This window comes from Pseudophryne corroboree, chromosome 1 (assembly GCF_028390025.1).
Source record: "Pseudophryne corroboree isolate aPseCor3 chromosome 1, aPseCor3.hap2, whole genome shotgun sequence".
In the NCBI taxonomy this organism is placed as follows: domain Eukaryota; kingdom Metazoa; phylum Chordata; class Amphibia; order Anura; family Myobatrachidae; genus Pseudophryne; species Pseudophryne corroboree.
This window is the reverse complement of record NC_086444.1, coordinates 777,127,096-777,147,550: the sequence shown is the minus strand read 5'-3', so window position 1 is coordinate 777,147,550 and position 20,455 is coordinate 777,127,096. Positions and strand designations below refer to the sequence as shown.

The 20,455-nt window shown below is 48.8% G+C and overlaps 1 protein-coding gene across 2 annotated transcripts in view; it reads right to left on the bottom strand.

Annotated features, from left to right (window-relative positions):
• The window catches only part of METAP1 (methionyl aminopeptidase 1), a 126,809-nt gene that overhangs the window by 33,194 nt on the left and 73,160 nt on the right, over nt 1-20,455 (bottom strand). The gene's annotated exons all lie outside the window — the stretch shown is intronic.

Here is a 20,455-nt window from a genome sequence, read left to right as displayed (position 1 = left end):
ATTTATGGTAGATTTACCATTGTTAAATCTCTTTATGCGAGGTACACTGGATTCCACAGGGAATAACATTGGGGTGTAGATTTGGATCTTGATCTGAGGCACCAACAGGCTAAAGCTTTGACTGTTTCCAGGATGCACTGCACCGCCGCCTCTATAGCCCCGCCTCCAAGCACTGGAGATCAGTTTTGTTAATCAGTCCAATGCAGTAGCAAGTAAGAGACGGTAGATGTTAGTCACATAGAACCAGATTCTCACGACAGGAGAAGGGACTAGCGGCTAATGCTATACAAACCCAAAGAAGCTAAGTGCGTCAGGGTGGACGCCCTGTGGAATCCAGTTTACCTCGCAGAAAGATTTAACAATGGTAAGTCTACCATAAATCTCCTTTTCTGCAGCGGGGTACACTGGTATTCCACATGGAATAACATCGGGGATGTCCTAAAGCAGTTTCTCATGGGAGGGGACACACTGTAGCGGGCACAAGAACCCGGAGTCCAAAGGAAGCATCCTGGGAGGCGGAAGTATCAAAGGCATAGAACCTGATGAACGTGTTCACTGAGGACCACGTAGCCGCTTTGCACAATTGTTCTGCGGATGCGCCACGGCGGCCCGCCCAAGAAGGTCCAACAGACAGAGTAGAATAGGCTTTGATAGCAGAAAGAGCTGGGAGCCCAGCCTGCGCATAGGCTTGTGCAATCACCATTCTAATCCATCCGGCCAAGGTTTGCTTATTCGCAGGTCAGCCACGTTTGTGAAAACCAAAAAGTACAAAAAGGGAATCTGACCTCCTGATAGAGGCAGTCCTTTCCACATAAATACGGAGGGCCCGTACCACATCCAAAGACCTTTCTTTGGAGGACAAACCAGAAGAGATGAAGGCCGGAACCACAATCTCCTGGTTAAGGTGATAAGATGATACCACCTTAGGCAAATAACCTGGGCGAGTTCGAAGAACTGCCCGGTCACGGTGAAAAATCAGAAAGGGTGGATGACTGGACAAAGCGCCTAAGTCCGACACCCTCCTAGCAGAGGAAATAGCCAACAGAAACATAATAAACTTAATAGTGTTCATTCTAGCACCCTGCACCTTTCAAATCCTGTGCAGTTCCTCTTTCCTGCCTGAGGTGTAGCTCTCTGCTCTGGTGCTTCTCAGCACACAAAGGCCTGTATCAAAGCACTGGGTAACAGATCAGAGTGTGCTGAGAAGCACCACAGCAGAGAGCGACACCCCAGGCAGGAAAGAGGAACTGCACGGATTTTGAAAGGTGCTAGAATGAACACTACTTAAGCGTAAGGCATGTAAGGTCCACAGACTCAAGAGGTTCAAATGGAGACTCTTGTAGGGCATTCAGAACAACAGACAGATCCCACGGAGCCACAGGAGGGACATAGGGAGGCTGAATCCGTAGAACACCCTGAGTGAAATTGTGAATGTCAGGAAAAGATGCAATTTTTCTCTGAAACCACACCGACAAGGCAGATATATGGACCTTGAGGGAGGCCAGATGAAGGCCCAAGTCTAGGCCTTGTTGTAGAAATGCCAAAAGTATGGAAGTTTTGAAAATATACGCATCATAATCTTAGCAGCACACCAGGTGAAGTAAGAATTCCAGACCCTGTAACAAATCCGAGACTTTACGGACTTTCAACACAGTTTGAATGACCGCCTCTGAGAATCCTTTGCCCTCAGGAGTGATGCTTCAAGAGCCACGCCATCAAAGCCAGTCTGGCCAGGTCCGGGTAGACACAAGGGCCCTGAACGAGGATGTCTGGGCGTTGAGGAAGTAGAAGAGGATGCTCTATCGAGAGACCGTGCAGAACGGAGAACCAATGCTGCCTGGGCCACGCTGGAGTGACTAAAAGTAGTATTCCTCCTCCTTGCTTGAACTTCCGTATTACCCTGGGCAGGAGTGACACAGGAGGGAACAAGTATGGCAGCTGAAAGTTCCATGGAATTGCCAGTGCATCCACGAACACTGCTTGAGGATCCCTTGTCCTTGATCCGAAGACCGGAACCTTGTGATTGTGTCAAGACTAGTGATGAGCGGATTCGGTTTAACTCGGTTCTCAAAATGGCATCTTATTGGCTCACGGATGTCACGTGTTTTGGATAGCCAATGAGATGCCGTTTTGAGAACAGAGTAAAAACGAATCCGCTCATCACTAGTCGAGACGCCATCAGGTCTACATCTGGGAGGCCCCACTTGTCCACTAAGAGTTGAAAGACTTCTGGATGAAGACTCCACTCTCCGGCGTGCACGTCCTGACGACTTAGGAAGTCCGCTTCCCAGTTGAGAACTCCCGGAATGAACAATGCCGATATAGCTGACAGATGGCGTTCTGCCCATTGGAGGATTTTTGACACTTCCATCACTGCCATGCGGCTTCGAGTGCCGCCTTGATGATTTATATACGACATTGTGGTAGCGTTGTCTGATTGTACTTGAACAGGCCTGTTCTGTACCAGAGGCAGAGCCAGTGTCAACGCATTGAACACTGCCCGCAATTTCAGAATGTTTATCGGGAGGAGAGACTCCTCCCTGGTCCACCGACCCTGGAGAGAGAGTGTTGCTCAAACACCGTGCCCCAACCTCGTAGACTGGTGTTCGTTGTCAGGAGGACCCAGTTGGAGATCCAGAAGGGAGGGCCCCTGCTCAACTGTTGGTCCTGTAGCCACCAGCTCAGTGACAGACGAACCTCCAGAGTCAAGGAGATCGTTTGAGACCTGATCCGATGAGGCAGGCCTTCTCACTTGGAAAGGATTATCCTCTGCAGAAGGCGGGAATTCAATTGTTCGTACTCTACCATGTCGAAAGCCAACACCATAAGGCCTAGTACTTGAATCTCCGAGTGTATCGACAATCTCAGGTGAGAAAGGAAGTATCTGATCTTGTCCTAAAGTTTAAGTACCTTCTCCAGAGACAGAAAAAGTCTTTGGCTGTGTGTGTCCAGCAGCGCCCCCAGGTGCACCATGTTCCGAGCAGGGACCAGCAAGGACTTCTTCCAATTGATGAGCCACCCATGGAATTGTAGGAATTGGACTGACATCTCCAGCTGACTGAGGAGGACCTCTTGGGAGTACGCCAGAATCAGCAAGTCGTCCAGATACGGCAGGATTCCGATTCCCTGATGACGGAGATGAGCAGTCATCAGGGCCATTACCTTGGTAAATATACGAGGGGCCGTAGTCAATCCAAAAGGCAGGGCCTGGAATTGGTAATGTAGGTTGCCAATAGCAAACCGCAGATACTGCTTATGCGATATGGCAATAGGAATATGCAGGTAAGCATCTGTATGTCCAGGGATACCATATAATCTTCGGATTCCATATCCAGTACAATAGAGCACAGAGTTTTCATACGGAATTTGGACACTCTCACAGATTTGTTCAATGACTTGAGATTGAGAATAGGCCAGAAGGACCCATTTGGCTTCGGAACTAGAAACAGGGTCGAATAGTAACCCCTGCCTCTCTGGGACAGAGGTACCGGCATTACCACTTCTGTGTCCAGGAGGGATTGTACAACCAAGTGTAGAGCTTGCGCTTTTAACGGATCCGCAGGGATAACCGTTGTGCAATACTGGCGATGGGGACGTCTCTTAAAAGAGATTGCGTACCCGTGAGAGACAACTTCCCGCACCCAAGCATACAAAGTGGTCTGTAACCAGGCCTGGTCAAACTGCAGGAGTCGGCCTCCCACCCTGGGGTCCCACAGGGAAAGGCCCACCCCATCATGCAGCAGGCTTGTCTTGTTTGGAAGCAAGCTGATGGGTGCCCCAGGATTGTTTAGATTTAGGCTTAGTGGTCTTGGAAGCACGAGCCTGTCGCTGATACGCTTGACCCTTTGCCTTCCCTGGAGTTCGAAAGGAACGATGATTTTAGCCTTCAGAGCAGGATTAGTATTTGGGAGACACGCAGTCTTGGCCATAGCTAAGTCAGTTACGATCTTGTTCAGATCCTCCCCAAATAGGATGTCTCCCTTAAAAGGGAGCACCTCCAAGGTCTTTTTGGAGTCCAGGTCCACCTTCCAGGACCTCAACCACATAATTTGACGAGCCAGGATAGACGTAGTAGATGCCTTGGCCGCCATTACTCCTGCGTTAGAGGCCGCCTCCTGTATATAATGGGAGGCTGTGGTAATGTAAGACAGATATTGTCTGGCACTGACAGAAAAATCCTAAGGTAGCTCATCTTCAATTGCCTGAACCCAAGCTTCAGTTCCTTAGTGGGTCTATGCTTAGCACCGTTAAGAGTGTAAATAGACTTCAGGCAACCCTCCACAGGCAGAATCGAGGACACAATAAGACATGAGAGTCCACCGGAGGTGGAGTCTCCCATTTGTTACTCAACTCCGCAGGGATAGGGTAACGAGCTAGCATCTTCTTGGACAGGGAAAACGTATTTCCTAGAGACGCCCAGGATTCCTGACGTATGTCAATTAAATTGTCAGAGTGTGGTAAGACTACCTTAGCAACCTTCTGACGTTTGAATTTATCAGGTTTCTTAGACGTAGAAGTAGGTTCAGCGTCATCCTCCATTTGGAGAATCAGCTTAGTAGCCTCCACTAGGTCAGGAACATCAACCTGAGTTATAGAATCCTCATCAGAAGCAACAGTATCAGTGTATGACAGATCAGTATATTCCCCATCTTCATCAGAAGAATTATCTGAAATATAAGTGGATTGGGAGGAAGAAATGGCCCGCTTAGAGGACGCCTTAGCCCCTTTCGAGGCGCAAGTGGAGCAATCAAAGACTGATATCATTTTTGCACCTGAGTAGATAGTGAACCCGCCCATGGCGGGTTCACCACAGGGACAATATGTGGCTGTATTGGCACAGAAGGGCCCACAGGGGGCGTGAGACGCGATACCAGTGTAGATAGCATATTGGAAAAAGCTTCCCAGGGTGGTTCCTGAGCGGCCACCGGTGCTGCAGGCTGGCCAGGAGATGTATGACACCTACTGCCTGAACCAGTAGCTAAAAGTTCTCCCTCAGGTAAATCCGTGGTGCAAGCACTGCCTGATGCAGGAGTGGCCGCGGATTTCCCGCCCTGTGTAGCAGACATTATAGGAAATGTAGCCTTAGAGCATAACAGTACAATATAGCCAGACAAATATAACACCCGCAAATAACCCCGAGTTGTGCGACAGTAAATACAGAGCACACACAGAGAATTTGAGCAGTATAAGGTGACTGAAACACACTGAGAAAAATACAAAATAGTATATCCTGTGTAGTACTATAAATATGAGACCTTGACGCACCTAGCCTCCCAGGGTACAGAATATAGTGATAGCGAGCAGTGTGATACACAAGAATGGAATCCACACAGCAGCTCCAGTAACAGTCACATGTACAATGCAGAAGTTATTACATATAACCAATAAAACTGCACTGGACTAGTAATTTACATATTACTATGTATGAGTATAGATATAACAATGCACAGTAGATACTGGATGTATATCACAGAATACTTGTACTAAATATTCAGATAGCAGTACACTTGTTCTTAACTAACGCTGTCTAAGATGACATGTAGAATATTTAAGTGTCTGTAAAAGCACAGCGCTGATGAGACAGGCGGCTTTACAGAGGAGACAGAGTCCTGCAGTCCCGAAGATCAGCCCAGCTAGTAGTGAAGATGGCGCCAAATTCTCAGTCAGGGAGTGAGGGAGAGAGAAATGCAGCTCCGGGGCGGGAACACCAGCAGTAGATGGAGCCCGGAGCTGGGGGAGGGGCTACAGGTCAGCGCCTTATCCCCTATGTTGGACTTCACCACCAGGTACTATGGAGCCTATAATAAACGGATTTTACTAAATCCCACCTGTGCTCCCCTGCCCTGGTGGATATAGTGGGGTCCCTGTGCAGTACAGTGTCCACGCCAGTGATGCGGTCCGTCACCTGGGACCGGATCGCAATTTGGCGGGTCCCACCTGGGGGACCCTCTTACCTTCTCCCTGATGTGCAGCCACGCGATCCAGGAGAGCGTCATCGGTGTGTGCCTGAGGTCCGGTGCGCCTCCGCTCCAAGTACCCGGGATACAGGCCGCGGGAATATGCAGCGCTGCTGGGGGAGGTGATGGAACCGCAGCACAGTATGTCATAATGATATATAAAGTGCTGCGGCCCTTGAAGTCTTCTAAAAAAAAAAGCTCTTTTCAGGACTGCCTAGTGCAGCCCCACCTGTTAGCTGCCTGCACTGCAGGCACCAACTTACAAACTGACCTCCAGTGCCTGGAGGCGGAGCTATAGCGGAGGCGGTGCAGTGCATCCTGTGAACAGTCAAAGCTTTAGCCTGTTGGTGCCTCCGATCAAGATCCAACTCTACACCCCGATGTTATTCCCTGTGGAATATCAGTGTACCCCGCTGCAGAAAATAGGATTTTAAATACCTAACAGTAAATCCTTTTCTCATAGTCCATAAGGGATATTGGAGGAAACTAGTATGATGGGGTATATATGGGGTCCAAAGGAGCCAGTGCACTTTAAATTTCTTCAACTGGGTGTGCTGGCTTCTCCCCTCTATGCCCCCTCCTACAGGCAGTTATAGGTAAAAACATGCCCAAAGGAGAAAGGACATATGAGAGATGGAAATATGATAACAAAGAGTGGTGAGCTTTACAGACCAGCGCACCACTAACATAGAACGACCAGCAACAGCTGGTAACAAAAGGTACCACAAAAGAACAGGTAACCACAAAACGAGAACCTGCAGAAAAGTCTCCGCACTGAGGTGGGCGCCCAATATCTCTTATGGACCACGAGAAAAGGATTTACCAGTAGATATTTAAAATCCTATTTTCTCTAGCATCCATAAGGCATATTGGGGGAAACTAGTATGATGGGGACGTCCCAAAGTTTCCAGAACAGACGGGAACGTGCGGAGACTGCTGCAGCACCGCCTGCCCAAACTGGGTATCCTCTTTGGCCAGGGTATCAAACTTGTAGAACTTTACAAAACCAGGTAGCAGCTCGGCAAAGTTGTAAGGCCGAGACTCCATGGGCAGCCGCCTTGGAAGAACCCACAGACCGCGTAGAGTGGGCCTTGAAAGACATAGGAACAGGTAAGGCTGCTGACACATAGGCTTGTTGAATAGTAAGCCGAATCCAACGAGCAATGGACTGCTTTGAAGCAGGACAACCCTTTTTGTGTGCATCATAGAGCACAAACAAATAATACGTCTTTCTGATCCGAACCATTCTCTTGACATAGCTCTTCAAGGCTCACACAGCATCCAATGCTTCCGGAGGAGCAGAAACACCAGAACTGGACGGAATCACAATTAGCTGATTCAAGTGAAATGCGTAGACAACCTTTGGCAGGAACTGCTGTCTAGTCCGGAGCTCCGCTATGTCCTCGTAAAAGACCAAGTAGGGACTTTTACACGATAAGGCCCCCAATTCAGAAACACGTCTTGCATAAGCCAGGGCCAGCAACATCACCGTCTTCCACGTGAGGTACTTATCCTCTCATGTCACCAGAGGTTCGAACCAGGAGGACTGTAGAAATTTCACCGCCACATCCAAATCCCAGGGTGCCGTAGGCAGCATAAACTGAGGTTGTATGCGGAGAACGCCTTGCAAGGTGGTCTGAACTTCTGGCAACACTCAATTTCTTCTGGAAGAAAATGGACAGAGCTGAAATCTGAACCTTGATGGAACCCATACGTAAGCCCTTATCCTCACCAGCCTGCAGGAAACGTAAGAAACGTCCCAAGTGGAACTCTGCAGGTGGATACTTGCGTTCCTCATACAAAAAGACATATCTCCTCCAGATATGATAGTGTTTTGATGTCACAGGCTTCCGGGCCTGAACCATGGTAGCAATAACCTTTTTGGAAAGGCCCTTGTGAGCTAGGATGTTCCGCTCAACCTCCATACCGTCAAACGTAAATGCCGTAAGTACAGGGTAGACGAACGGTCCTTGATTAAGAAGGTCGCTTCGCAGTGGTAGAGGCCAAGGGTCTTCGACGGACATGTCCAGAAGATCCGCGTACCATGCCCTCCGAGGACAATCCAGGGCAATTAGAACTTCATGGACTCCATGTCTGATGCGTTTGAGCACCCTTGGGAGCAATGGAATTGGAGGAAACGGGTAGACCAGCCGGAAAGGCCAAGGCGACGTCAGTGCATCCACTGCCCTCACCTGAGGGTCCGTGGTTCGGGAGCAATACCAGTGAAGCTTCTTGTTGAGATGTGAAGCCATCATGTCTATCTGTGGGTAGCGCCACCGGTGGACGATCTGTTGGAACACCTGCTGGTGGAGACCCAACTCCCCCAGGTGAAGATCGTGATGACTTAGGAAGTCCGCTTCCCAGTAGTCCACTCCCGGAATGAAGATTGCTGACAGGGCTATTGCATTTCTTTCTGCCCAGAGGAGTATTCTCGACACCTCTCGCATGCAGGCTCTGTTTTTTGTCCCTCCCTGCTTGATGTACGCCACTGCTGTGGCGTTGTCCGACTGTGCCTGGATCACATGATCCCTGAGTAAGAGAGAGGCCTGAAGCAGAGCATTGTAGATTGCCCGAAGTTCCAGAATGTTGATTGGAAGGAGGCTTTTGTGGGCTGACCACCGGCCCTGGAACTGCACCCCTTAGATGACAGCTCCCCATCCTCTGAGACATGCATCTGTCGTGAGGAGGGTCCAATCCTGAATCCCGAAACTCCGGCACTCCAGGAGATTGGAGTACTGCAGCCACTACAAAAGGGAAATCCTGGCCTGAGGCGACAGCCGTATCATCTGATGCATCTGTAGATGTGATCCGGACCACTTGTTCAGGAGATCCAACTGAAACGTCCTGGCATGGAACCTGCCGTATATGAGGCGACCATCTTGTCCAATAATCTTATGCAAAGATGTATGAACACTCAAATAGGCCGAAGCACCATGCGGACAATTTCCTGAAGAAGACATTGTCTTCTGGTAGGAACACCCTCTGGGCCATCGTATCCAATGACATTCTCAGGAACAGGTGCCGTTGAGTCAGCTCCAGGTGGGATTTCTGTAAGTTGAGGATCCACCCATGGTGTGACAGAAGTTGGACATTGCGGTCGATATGGAGCAACAAGAGCTCCCTGGATCTAGCTTTTATCAGAAGATCGTCCAGGTAAAGGACAATATTGACCCCCTGGACCCGGAGCTGTAACATCATCTCCGCCATTACCTTTGTAAATACCCTCGGAGCTGTGGACAGGCCGAAGGACAGCGCCTGGAATTGGTAGTGATCGTCCCGCAGGGAAAACCTCAGGTACGCCTGCTGAGGCGGCCAAATCGGATTATGGAGGTAAGCGTCCTTGATGTCCAAGGAAACCATAAATTCCTGTTCTTCCAGACCCGCAATCACTGCTCTCAAAGATTCCATCTTGAACACCTTCAGGTAAGGATTGAAGGACTTGAGATTCAAAACGGGCAGGGTGGAGTAATAACCCCTGCCTTGTTGTGATATTGGAACTGGAACAATGACGGGGGATTGGACCAAATTTTGGATGGCCTGCTGCAGCGTAACCTGCATATCCTCCAAAGCTGGTAAGCTTGATTTGAAAAATAGTAGGGGATCAGCACTGTCTAACTCCAGCTTATAGCCGTGAGAAACGAGATCCCTGACCCAGGCATCCTGGTAGGAAGCCTCCCAGACGTGGCTAAAGTGACGCAGATGAGCTCCCACCTCGGGTTGGGTGGACACCATCATGCTGAGGCCTTAGCGGAAGCAGAACTGGTGGTCTGTTCCCGAGAGCTGGTGCTGGCAGGTTTTCTTGACTTACCTCTGGTGCCTCTAGCCGCATTGGAGGCACCCCTGGCCTTAGAGCAAAATCTGTGAGAACGAAAGGACTGGACAGATGACCCCGGGTAAGAGCGTCTCGCCGGCAGGGCCCCAAAGGGGACAAACGTGGATTTCCCAGCTGTAACCTTGGAAATCCAGGTATCCAATTCAACCCCAAAGAGCCATTCCCCAGAAAAGGGAAGTGACTCCACACTACGTTTGGAGTCTGCGTTCGCAATCCACTGATGCAACCACAAGGCCCTGCGCGTTGACAATGCCATGGCAGAAGTCCTAGCATTAATGTTCCCCATTTCCTTGAGCGAATCACAAAGTACACGTGTAGTGTCCTGAATGTGTTTTATTAGGGTTACCATAGTAACCAAAGGCATATTCCCGGAGAGGCCTCCCTGATTTTGAGTGGCCCAGGAATGAATGGCATGGGTCATCCAGCAACCCACAAAGACCGGTCTCTGTGATAGACCAGCTGCTGTGTAAATAGACTTTAGTGTAGTCTCTATCTTTCTATCCCCAGGGTCCTTCATATTAAAGGAGCCTGGGTTGGGCAGCACCGCCTTTTTAGACAGGCGAGAAACAGATACATCCACCCCAGGGGGCTCTTCCCAAAATGTTCTGCCTTCAGGAGCAAATGGGAAAGTGCACAAAAACTTCCTGGACATTTGGAATTTTTTGTCTGGATGTTTCCAGGCCTGCTTAAATAGGTCATCTAACTCTGGATAATCAGGGAAAGTGACACAAGGCTTGTTTTGTACAAAGAAAAATGACTGCTGAGATGCAGCGTCCTCTATAGCCAAAATGAGGGGTTCAGTACCCTAAGCAGCATCTGGATCCCCACTTACGGGATCCAGGTCATCCCCATCATCCTGTACATCATCTGTATCAGAAAGTATAGCAGGTAAACCACGCTTCTGAAGACCTGCATGAGAAAGGGGGGGCTTTGCATCTGCCCTAGCAGCTAAATCTGCAACACCTTGTTGCAGTAGCTGAGTTTTCTGTACATTTGCAGTGAGCGGGGATGACATATCTGACATCATTGTCTTAAGAGACCCTAACCAGTGGGGCTGAATCCTCTCCCACAGCCCCTTCACTGGCTTGTGAAGATTGACTGCATTTATCACAGGAAACAGAGTCAGTAGATAATGGAGAGAATCCGGTGTGACAAACACTGCACTGTTTGTGTTTTCCCATGTTCACAGTAAGCACCAACAACATACACACAGACAGTGGATAATGCAAGCCTGCCCTACTGTATGTGAGAGGAAAGACCGAGGTAGAGAGGAACACCAGCACACCCTGAGCTGCACTGCCCCAGTGAGGCTGTCAGCTCTCCTAAAACACAGTAAACACTAATAAATTGTGTCCTATATAGGATCAGAATAGTGTACACAAGCAGCTCTCTCCCTTTGCTACACCTTGTACCAGATATCCAGCGTGGCTGAGGAGTCAGGAAGCGCTGTGTGTGCTGTATATGGCTGCAGTAAGCAGAGGAAGGCGCCAAAACGCCTGCTTCTCCCGCTCTGAGGTAGCTCCGCCCCCTCCAATGGCGCCAGAGTTACATATATAGACTATACTGGCAAAGTATCCAAAATAGCTTAAAACATCACACAAGTACTAGTCAAGCCCTGTTGTGCCAGTTCTACACTGGGGTTGGGGATCTTAGCGGGACCACCCAGGGAGGGCCTCATACGCCGCACCCGTGGTCAGCTGCACTTTGAACCGGGGGACCACCCTAGCGGGGCCCCCGGTTTGTACTCACCACTGATGTCACCTTCAGGCAGCGTTATGGGTGTGCGGCATGTTGCGGCTGTGACAGCCAAGGCGCAGTGCCTCACTGAACAAACAACCTCTCAGGATGGTGGTCCTGCAGCGGGGAAGCGGCTCTGCACCTCGCAAGGCCGGTGACCGCCCCCCTCCCCTAACTCCCACGGTGCAGGTATGCTGTTGCCTAGACAGCATACCAAAAATAAAAAAGTTTTAAAAGAAAATGAAGAAAACTCCCTGGAGCTTGCAGAGTGTGCATCCTCTCCTGAGGGCACTTTCTCTAAACTGCCCGTGGGAGAAGGCATAGAGGGGAGGAGCCACAACATCCAGTTGAAGAAATTTAAAGTGCATCGGCTCCTTTGGACCAGTCTACACCACATCGTACTAGTTTCCCCCAATAACCCTTATGGATGCTAGAGAAAATTATTTTAAATCAGATAGCCCTAAACACATGAACTGCTCAGAGCAAACTATTTTATCAAAGTAAGGTATTATACACCTTGGAATTTGTTTTGTTTAAAAATGCAATTTAAAGGTTCATGGACATGCAGCTGTAAACTGTAGTCAGGTGGCCATTAAAGGACACTCCAAAGTGCTACCTGCATTTAACTTAAATCATATGGAGAAAGCAGCAGAAAATGGTTTCATGCACCTAAACACAAGTAAAATACAAATTTGTACAGATATGTACTGACACATCTTTGTTGTAGTCGCACCAAACAGCCCCTCGTCAGGTCAGGTTGTGTGAGAATCTTCTAGCGCCGAGCGTCTATTTGCTAAAAATGCATCTTAGTCAAAGCGCACGATGAGACTGTGCCAATTAATTCATATGACACTTGTAAAACTTTGCGAGTGAGTCTCTGAATCGTCATACAAAGTACTACAATGTAGTTTTTTTCCCAATACAAGTTCTGATGTGCCCTGTATGCAGGCTGAGTCACACAGAATATACAAGTGTCATATAAAATTATTCAGCACAGTCTCCTCGTGCGGCCTAGTTGAGCTGCATTGCTAATATTCACGTTCGGCAAAAAAAAAAAAAAAGGATGGCCGTGTTAGAGTTGCACAGGACCTAGTGGATCACTCACGCCAGGCATCTCGCGCTGCATGGTGTACTGAGGCTGGATATTTGAGGACACATCTGTATATATAGACATTTGAATCTATTGTTTCCATTATTACATCCTTCTATAGCCATTGAACTATATTCAAAACTGCTCGTAAACCCAGGCAGAAAACTGCACCGAACCGATGAAGGAACTAAGCGCCTAAAATTACACAAAAAAGTATTCCAAATTTATTTACGCATAGATCACATTCTGTAATTAGAATGTGCGAGTACGACCTGAATAAATATAGAATATTTAGTTACTCAGACGTATAAGATACATGTATCAAAAATAACGAAAAAAAATAATAAGTTTTTACTTACCGGTAAATCTATTTCTCGTAGTCCGTAGAGGATGCTGGTGACTCCGTAAGGACCATGGGGATAGACGGGCTCCGCAGGAGACATGGGCACTTTAAGAAAGAATTTAGTTCCTGGTGTGCACTGGCTCCTCCCTCTATGCCCCTCCTCCAGACCTCAGTTAGAGAAACTGTGCCCAGATGAGATGGACAGTACAAGGAAAGGATTTTGTTAATCTAAGGGCAAGATTCATACCAGCCACACCAATCACACCGTATAACTTGTGATAAGTACCCAGTTAACAGTATGAAAACAAAATATCATCAGTTCAATACCGATGCAACTATAACATAACCCTTATTGAAGCAATAACTATATACAAGTATTGCAGATGAAGTCCGCACTTGGGACGGGCGCCCAGCATCCTCTACGGACTACGAGAAATAGATTTACCGGTAAGTAAAATTTTATTTTCTCTAATGTCCTAGAGGATGCTGGGGACTCCGTAAGGACCATGGGGATTAAACCAAAGCTCCCAAACGGGCGGGAGAGTGTGGATGAATCTGCAGCACCGATTGAGCAAACATGAGGTCCTCCTCAGCCAGGGTATCAAACTTGTAGAATTTTGCAAAAGTGTTTGAACCCGACCACGTAGCAGCTCGACACAGCTGTAGTGCCGAGACCCCCCGGGCAGCCGCCCAAGAAGAGCCCACCTTCCTAGTGGAATGGGCCTTGACCGATTTTGGTAACGGCAAACCAGCCGTAGAATGCGCTTGCTGAATCGTGTTACAAATCCAGCGAGCAATAGTTTGCTTTGAAGCAGGGGCACCAATCTTGTTGGATGCATACAGGACAAACAGCGCTTCAGTTTTCCTGACTCTAGCCGTTCTGGCTACGTAAATTTTCAAAGCAATTCTGCTCTATCCATATGGAAAACCAAATAGGGGCTTTTATGTGATAAAGCCGCCAATTCAGACACTCGCCTAGCTGAAGCGAAGGCTAATAACATGACCACCTTCCACGTGAGATATTTCAACTCCACCGTTTTAAGTGGTTCAAACCAGTGTGACTTTAGGAAACTTAACACCACGTTAAGATCCCAAGGTGCCACCGGAGGCACAAAAGGAGGCTGAATATGCAGCACTCCCTTTACAAAATTCTGAACTTCTGGGAGAGAAGCCAATTCTTTTTGAAAGAAAATGGATAGGGCCGAAATCTGGACCTTAATAGAACCTAATTTAAGGCCCAAATTCACTCCAGTTTGTAGGAAGTGAAGGAAACGACCCAGATGGAATTCTTCCGTAGGAGCATTCTCGGTCTCACACCAAGAAACATATTTTCGCCATATACGGTGATAATGTTTTGCGGTTACTTCCTTCCTAGCCTTTATCAGCGTAGGGATAACCTCAACCGGAATGCCTTTTTCTGCTAGGATCCGGCGTTCAACCGCCATGCCGTCAAACGCAGCCGCGGTAAGTCTTGGAACAGACAGGGTCCCTGTTGCAACAGGTCCCGTCTTAGAGGAAGAGGCCACGGATCTTCTGTGATCAGTTCCTGCAGATCTGGATACCAGGTCCGTCTTGGACAATCTGGAACAATGAGGATTGCTCGCACTCCTTTTCTTCTTACTATCCTAACACCTTTGGTATGAGAGGAAGAGGAGGAAATACATAGACTGACCGGAACACCCACGGTGTCACTAGGGCGTCTATCGCTACTGCCTGAGGGTCTCTTGACCTGGCGCAATACCTCTGTAGCTTTTTGTTGAGGCGGGACGCCATCATGTCTATCTGTGGCAGTTCCCACCGACTCGCAATCTGTGCGAAGACTTCTGGATGAAGTCCCCACTCTCCCGGATGGAGGTCGTGTCTGCTGAGGAAGTCTGCTTCCCAGTTGTCCACTCCCGGAATGAACACTGCTGACAGTGCGCTTACATGATTCTCCGCCCAGCGAAGAATTCTGGTGGCTTCCGCCATTGCCACTCTGCTCCTTGTGCCGCCTTGGCGGTTTACATGAGCCACTGCGGTGATGTTGTCTAAATGGATCAGAACTGGTCGGTCGCGAAGTAAGGTCTCCGCTTGACGTAGGGCGTTGTATATGGCCCTTAGCTCCAGGATGTTGATGTGAAGACAAGTCTCTTGACTTGACCAAAGACCCTGGAAATATCTTCCCTGTGTGACTGCTCCCCAACCTCGGAGGCTTGCGTCCGTGGTCACCAGGATCCAGTCCTGAATGCCGAATCTGTGGCCCTCGAGAAGGTGAGCACTCTGCAGCCACCACAGCAGTGACACCCTGGCCCTGGGGGACAGGGTGATCAACCGATGCATCTGAAGATGCGACCCGGACCACTTGTCCAGTAGGTCCCATTGGAAAGTCCTCGCATGGAACTGCCGAAGGGAATGGCCTCGTATGCCGCCACCATCTTTCCCAGGACTCGAGTGCAATGATGCACTGACACCTGTTTTGGTTTCAATAGGTTCTTGAGTTCCTGGGCCTTCTCTATTGGGAGATAAACCCTCTTCTGGTCCGAGTCCAGAATCATGCCCAAGAAGGGTAGACGAGTCGTAGGAACCAACTGCGACTTTGGAATATTGAGAATCCAGCCGTGTTGCTGTAACACTTTCAGTGATAGAGATACGCTGTTCAGCAACTGCTCTCTTGATCTCGCTTTTATGAGGAGATCGTCCAAGTACGGGATAATTGTGACACCTTGCTTCCGCAGGAGCACCATCATTTCCGCCATTACCTTGGTGAATATTCTCGGGGCCGTGGAGAGACCAAACGGCAACGTCTGAAATTGGTAATGACAATCCTGTACCTCAAATCTTAGGTACGCCTGATGAGGTGGATAAATGGGGACATGAAGGTACGCATCCTTTATGTCCAGTGACACCATAAAATCCCCCCCTTTCCAGGCTTGCGATGACCGCTCTTAGCGATTCCATCTTGAACCTTTTCAAGTATAGGTTCAGAGATTTTAAATTCAATATGGGTCTGACCGAACCGTCCGGTTTCGGGACTACAAACATGGTCGAATAATAACCCTTTCCCTGTTGAAGGAGGGGAACCTTGACCACCACCTGCTGAAGATACAATTTTTGTATTGCGTTCAACACTATTTCCCTCTCTTGGGGGGAAGATGGTAGGGCCGATTTGAAATAACGGCGAGGAGGCACCTCTTCGAATTCCAGCTTGTAACCCTGAGACACAATTTCTATTGCCCAAGGATCAACCTGGGAGTGAACCCACATGTGGCTGAAATTCCGAAGACGTGCCCCAACAGGGCCCGGCTCCGCCAGTGGAGCCCTAGCGTCATGCGGTGGATTTTGTAGAGGCCGGTGAGGACTTCTGTTCCTGGGAACTAGCTGCGTTGTGCAGCTTCTTTCCTCTGCCCCTACCTCTGGCAAGAAAGGACGCACCTCGGACTTTCTTGTTTCTTTCTGAACGAAAGGACTGCATTTGATAATGCGGTGCTCTCTTAGGCTGTGAGGGAACACAAGGCAAAAAATTTGACTTTCTAGCTGTGGAGACCTGGTCCGAGAGACCTTCCCCGAACAATTCCTCACCCCTGTAAGGTAAAACCTCCATATGCCTTTTTGAGTCGACATCACCTGTCCATTGCAGAGTCCACAGGACCCTTCTGGCAGAAATCGACATAGCTTTTATTCTAGAACCCAGTAGACTAATGTCTCTTTGAGCATCTCTCATATATAGGACAGCGTCTTTTATATGCCCCAGGGTCAATAATACAGTATCCTTATCTAGGGTATCCAATTCCTCAGATAAGGTATCAGTCCATGCCGCTACAGCACTACACACCCAGGCCGACGCAATCGCCGGTCTTAGTAAGGTACCCGAATGTGTATAAATGGACTTCAGGGTAACCTCCTGTTTGCGATCAGCAGCATCTTTGAGGGTAGCCGTATCCTGGGACGGCAGGGCTACCTTTTTGTATAAGCGTGTTAAAGCTTTGTCCACCCTAGGGGAGGATTCCAATCGTAACCTATCCGTTGGCGGGAAAGGATACGCCATAAGAATCCGTTTGGAAATCTGCAGTTTTTATCTGGAGATTCCCAAGCTTTTTCACATAACTCATTCAGTTCGTGTGAGGGGGGAAAAGTTACCTCAGGCTTCTTTCCCTTATACATATACACCCTCGTGTTAGGGACAGGGGTTTCCTCTGTGATGTGCAAAACCTCCTTATAATCATAAATCGAAGGGATTTAGCCAATTTTGGCTGTAACTTTGCATCATCGTAATCGACACTGGAGTCAGAATCCATGTCGGTATCTGTGTCAACAATTTGGGATAGTGGGCGCTTATGAGACCCTGACGGTCCCTGCGACATAGGGTCAGGCATGGGTTGAGACCCTGACTGCCCCAATGCATCAGCCTTGTCCAATCTTTTATGCAAGGAATTAACATTATCATTTAAAACCTTCCACATATCCATCCAATCAGGTGTCGGCGGAGACACCACATTAATTTGCTCCCGCTCCTCTCCCACATAGCCTTCCTCATCAGACATGTCGACACAAGCGTACCGACACACCACACACACAGGGAATGTCCTTTCTGAAGACAGTTTCCCCACCAGGCCCTTTGGAGAGACAGAGAGAGGGTATGCCAGCACACACCCCAGCGCTATAATATCCCAGGAATAACACAGTAACTTAATGTTAACCAGGTAGCTGCTGTATGTTATAGTTTTTGCGCCTAATTATGTGCCCCCCCTCTCTTTTCAACCCCCTTCTACCGTGTATCAGCAGGGGAGAGCCCGGGGAGCTTCCTCTCAGCAGTGCTCTGGAGAAAAAATGGCGCTGGTGAGTGCTGAGGGAGAAGCCCCGCCCCCTCGGCGGCGGGCTTCTGTCCCGCTTAAACTGTAATTTTGGCGGGGGCTCATACATATATACAGTGCCCAGCTGTATATATGTGTTCTTTTTGCCAATATGAGGTCCCAAATGCTGCCCAGGACGCCCCCCCCCCCCCCCCCCTGCACCCTTACAGTGACCGGAGTATGTGAGGTGTGTGGAGCAATGGCGCACAGCTGCAGTGCTGTGCGTTACCTCTAGTGAAGATCATGAAGTCTTCTGCCGCCTGTGAAGTCTTCTTTTCTTCTCATACTCACCCGGCTTCTATCTTCCGGCTCTGCGAGGGGGACGGCGGCGCGGCTCTGCGAGGGGGACGGCGAAGGTGAGATCCTGCATACCAATCCCTCTGGAAAAGTTACCTCAGGCTTCTTTCCCTTATAGCCTAAGAAGCAGGACCTAGCTTCAGAGAGTAGGGCTGCTTCTCTCCCCTCAGTCCCTCGAAGCAGGGAGTCTGTTCCCAGCAGAGCTCCCTGAAAAAAAAAACCTAACAAAATACTTTCTATCAGTAAACTCAGGAGAGCTCACTGAAAAGCACCCAGCTCGTCTGGGCACAGTATCAAACTGAGGTCTGGAGGAGGGGCATAGAGGGAGGAGCCAGTGCACACCAGGAACTAAATTCTTTCTTAAAGTACCCATGTATCCTGCGGAGTCCGTCTATCCCCATGGTCCTTACGGAGTCCCCAGCATCCTCTAGGACGTTAGAGAAAAATAGTTTTGCCTCACTAAAGGAGCGATTCAATCGTTTCTTTGTGAACGCAAGAATTAGGGGTCACCTGACAGAGCAATTCAATTGTTGCTCTGTACGGGTCCGAATAGCCGCGGGCGCACACATTTCAGGTCACAATTGCTGTAGTGATTAGCTTAAATGTGCAATAAAGCATCTGTTCAGGCACCCAAAAAATAAGATTTTACTTACCGATAAATCTATTTCTCGTAGTCCGTAGTGGATGCTGGGGACTCCGTCAGGACCATGGGGAATAGCGGCTCCGCAGGAGACAGGGCACAAAAGCAAGCTTTTAGGATCACATGGTGTGTACTGGCTCCTCCCCCTATGACCCTCCTCCAAGCCTCAGTTAGGTACTGTGCCCGGACGAGCGTACACAATAAGGAAGGATCTTGAATCCCGGGTAAGACCCAAACCAGCCACACCAATCACACCGTACAACTTGTGATCTGAACCCAGTTAACAGTATGATAACAATGAAGTAGCCTCTAAAAAAGATGGCTCACAACAATAATAACCCGATTTTTGTAACAATAACTATGTACAAGTAATGCAGACAATCCGCACTTGGGATGGGCGCCCAGCATCCACTACGGACTACGAGAAATAGATTTATCGGTAAGTAAAATCTTATTTTCTCTAACGTCCTAGTGGATGCTGGGGACTCCGTCAGGACCATGGGGATTATACCAAAGCTCCCAAACGGGCGGGAGAGTGCGGGTGACTCTGCAGCACCGAATGAGAGAACTCCAGGTCCTCCTCAGCCAGGGTATCAAATTTGTAGAATTTTACAAACGTGTTCCCCCCTGACCACGTAGCTGCTCGGCAAAATTTTAAAGCCGAGACCCCCTCGGGCATCCGCCCAAGATGAGCCCACCTTCCTTGTGGAATGGGCATTGACAGATTTTGGCTGTGGCAGGCCTGCCACAGACTGTGCAAGCTGAATTGTACTACAAATCCAACGAGCAATAGTCTGCTTAGAAGCAGGAGCACCCATCTTTTGGGGTGCATACAATATAAACAGCAAGTCAGACTTTCTGACTCCAGCCGTCCTGGAAATAAATAGATAGATAGATAGATAGATAGATATATATATATATATATATATATATATATCTATCTATTTTTAGGGCCCCGACAACGTCTAGCAACTTGGAGTCCTCCAAGTCCCTAGTAGCCGCAGGCACCACAATATGTTGTTTCAGGCGAAACGCTGACACCACCTTAGGAAGAAACTGGGGACGAGTCCGCAGTTCTGCCCTGTCCGAATGGAAAAACAAATATGAGCTTTTTTTTTTTTTTTTTAAGACAAAGCCCCCAATTCTGACAATCGCCTGGCCGAGGCCAGGGCCACAACATGGTCCCTTTCCATGTGAGATATTTCAAATCCACAGATTTGATCGGTTCAAACCAATATGATTTGAGGAATCCCAACACTACGTTGAGATCCCACGGTGCCACTGGAGGCACACAAGGGGCTGTATATGCAATACTCCCTTGACAAACGTCTGGACTTCAGGAACTGAAGCCAATTTTTTCTGGAAGAAAATCTACAGGGCCGAAACTTGAACCTTAATGTAACCCCAATTTGAGGCTCATAGACACTCCTGTTTTCAGGAAGTGCAGAAATCGACCTAATTGAAATTTTTTCGTGGGGCCTTCCTGGCCTCACCCACGCAACATATTTTCACCACATGTGGTGATAACGTTGTGCGGTCACCTCCTTCCTGGCTTTGACCAGGGTAGGTATGACCTCTTCCGGAATGCCTTCTCTTAGGATCCGGTGTTCAACCGCCATGCCGTCAAACGCAGTCGAGGTAAGTCTTGGAACAGACAAGGTCCCTGCTGGAGCAGGTCCTTTCTTAGAGGCAGATGCCACGGTTCCTCTTGGAACAGACATGGTTCTTGC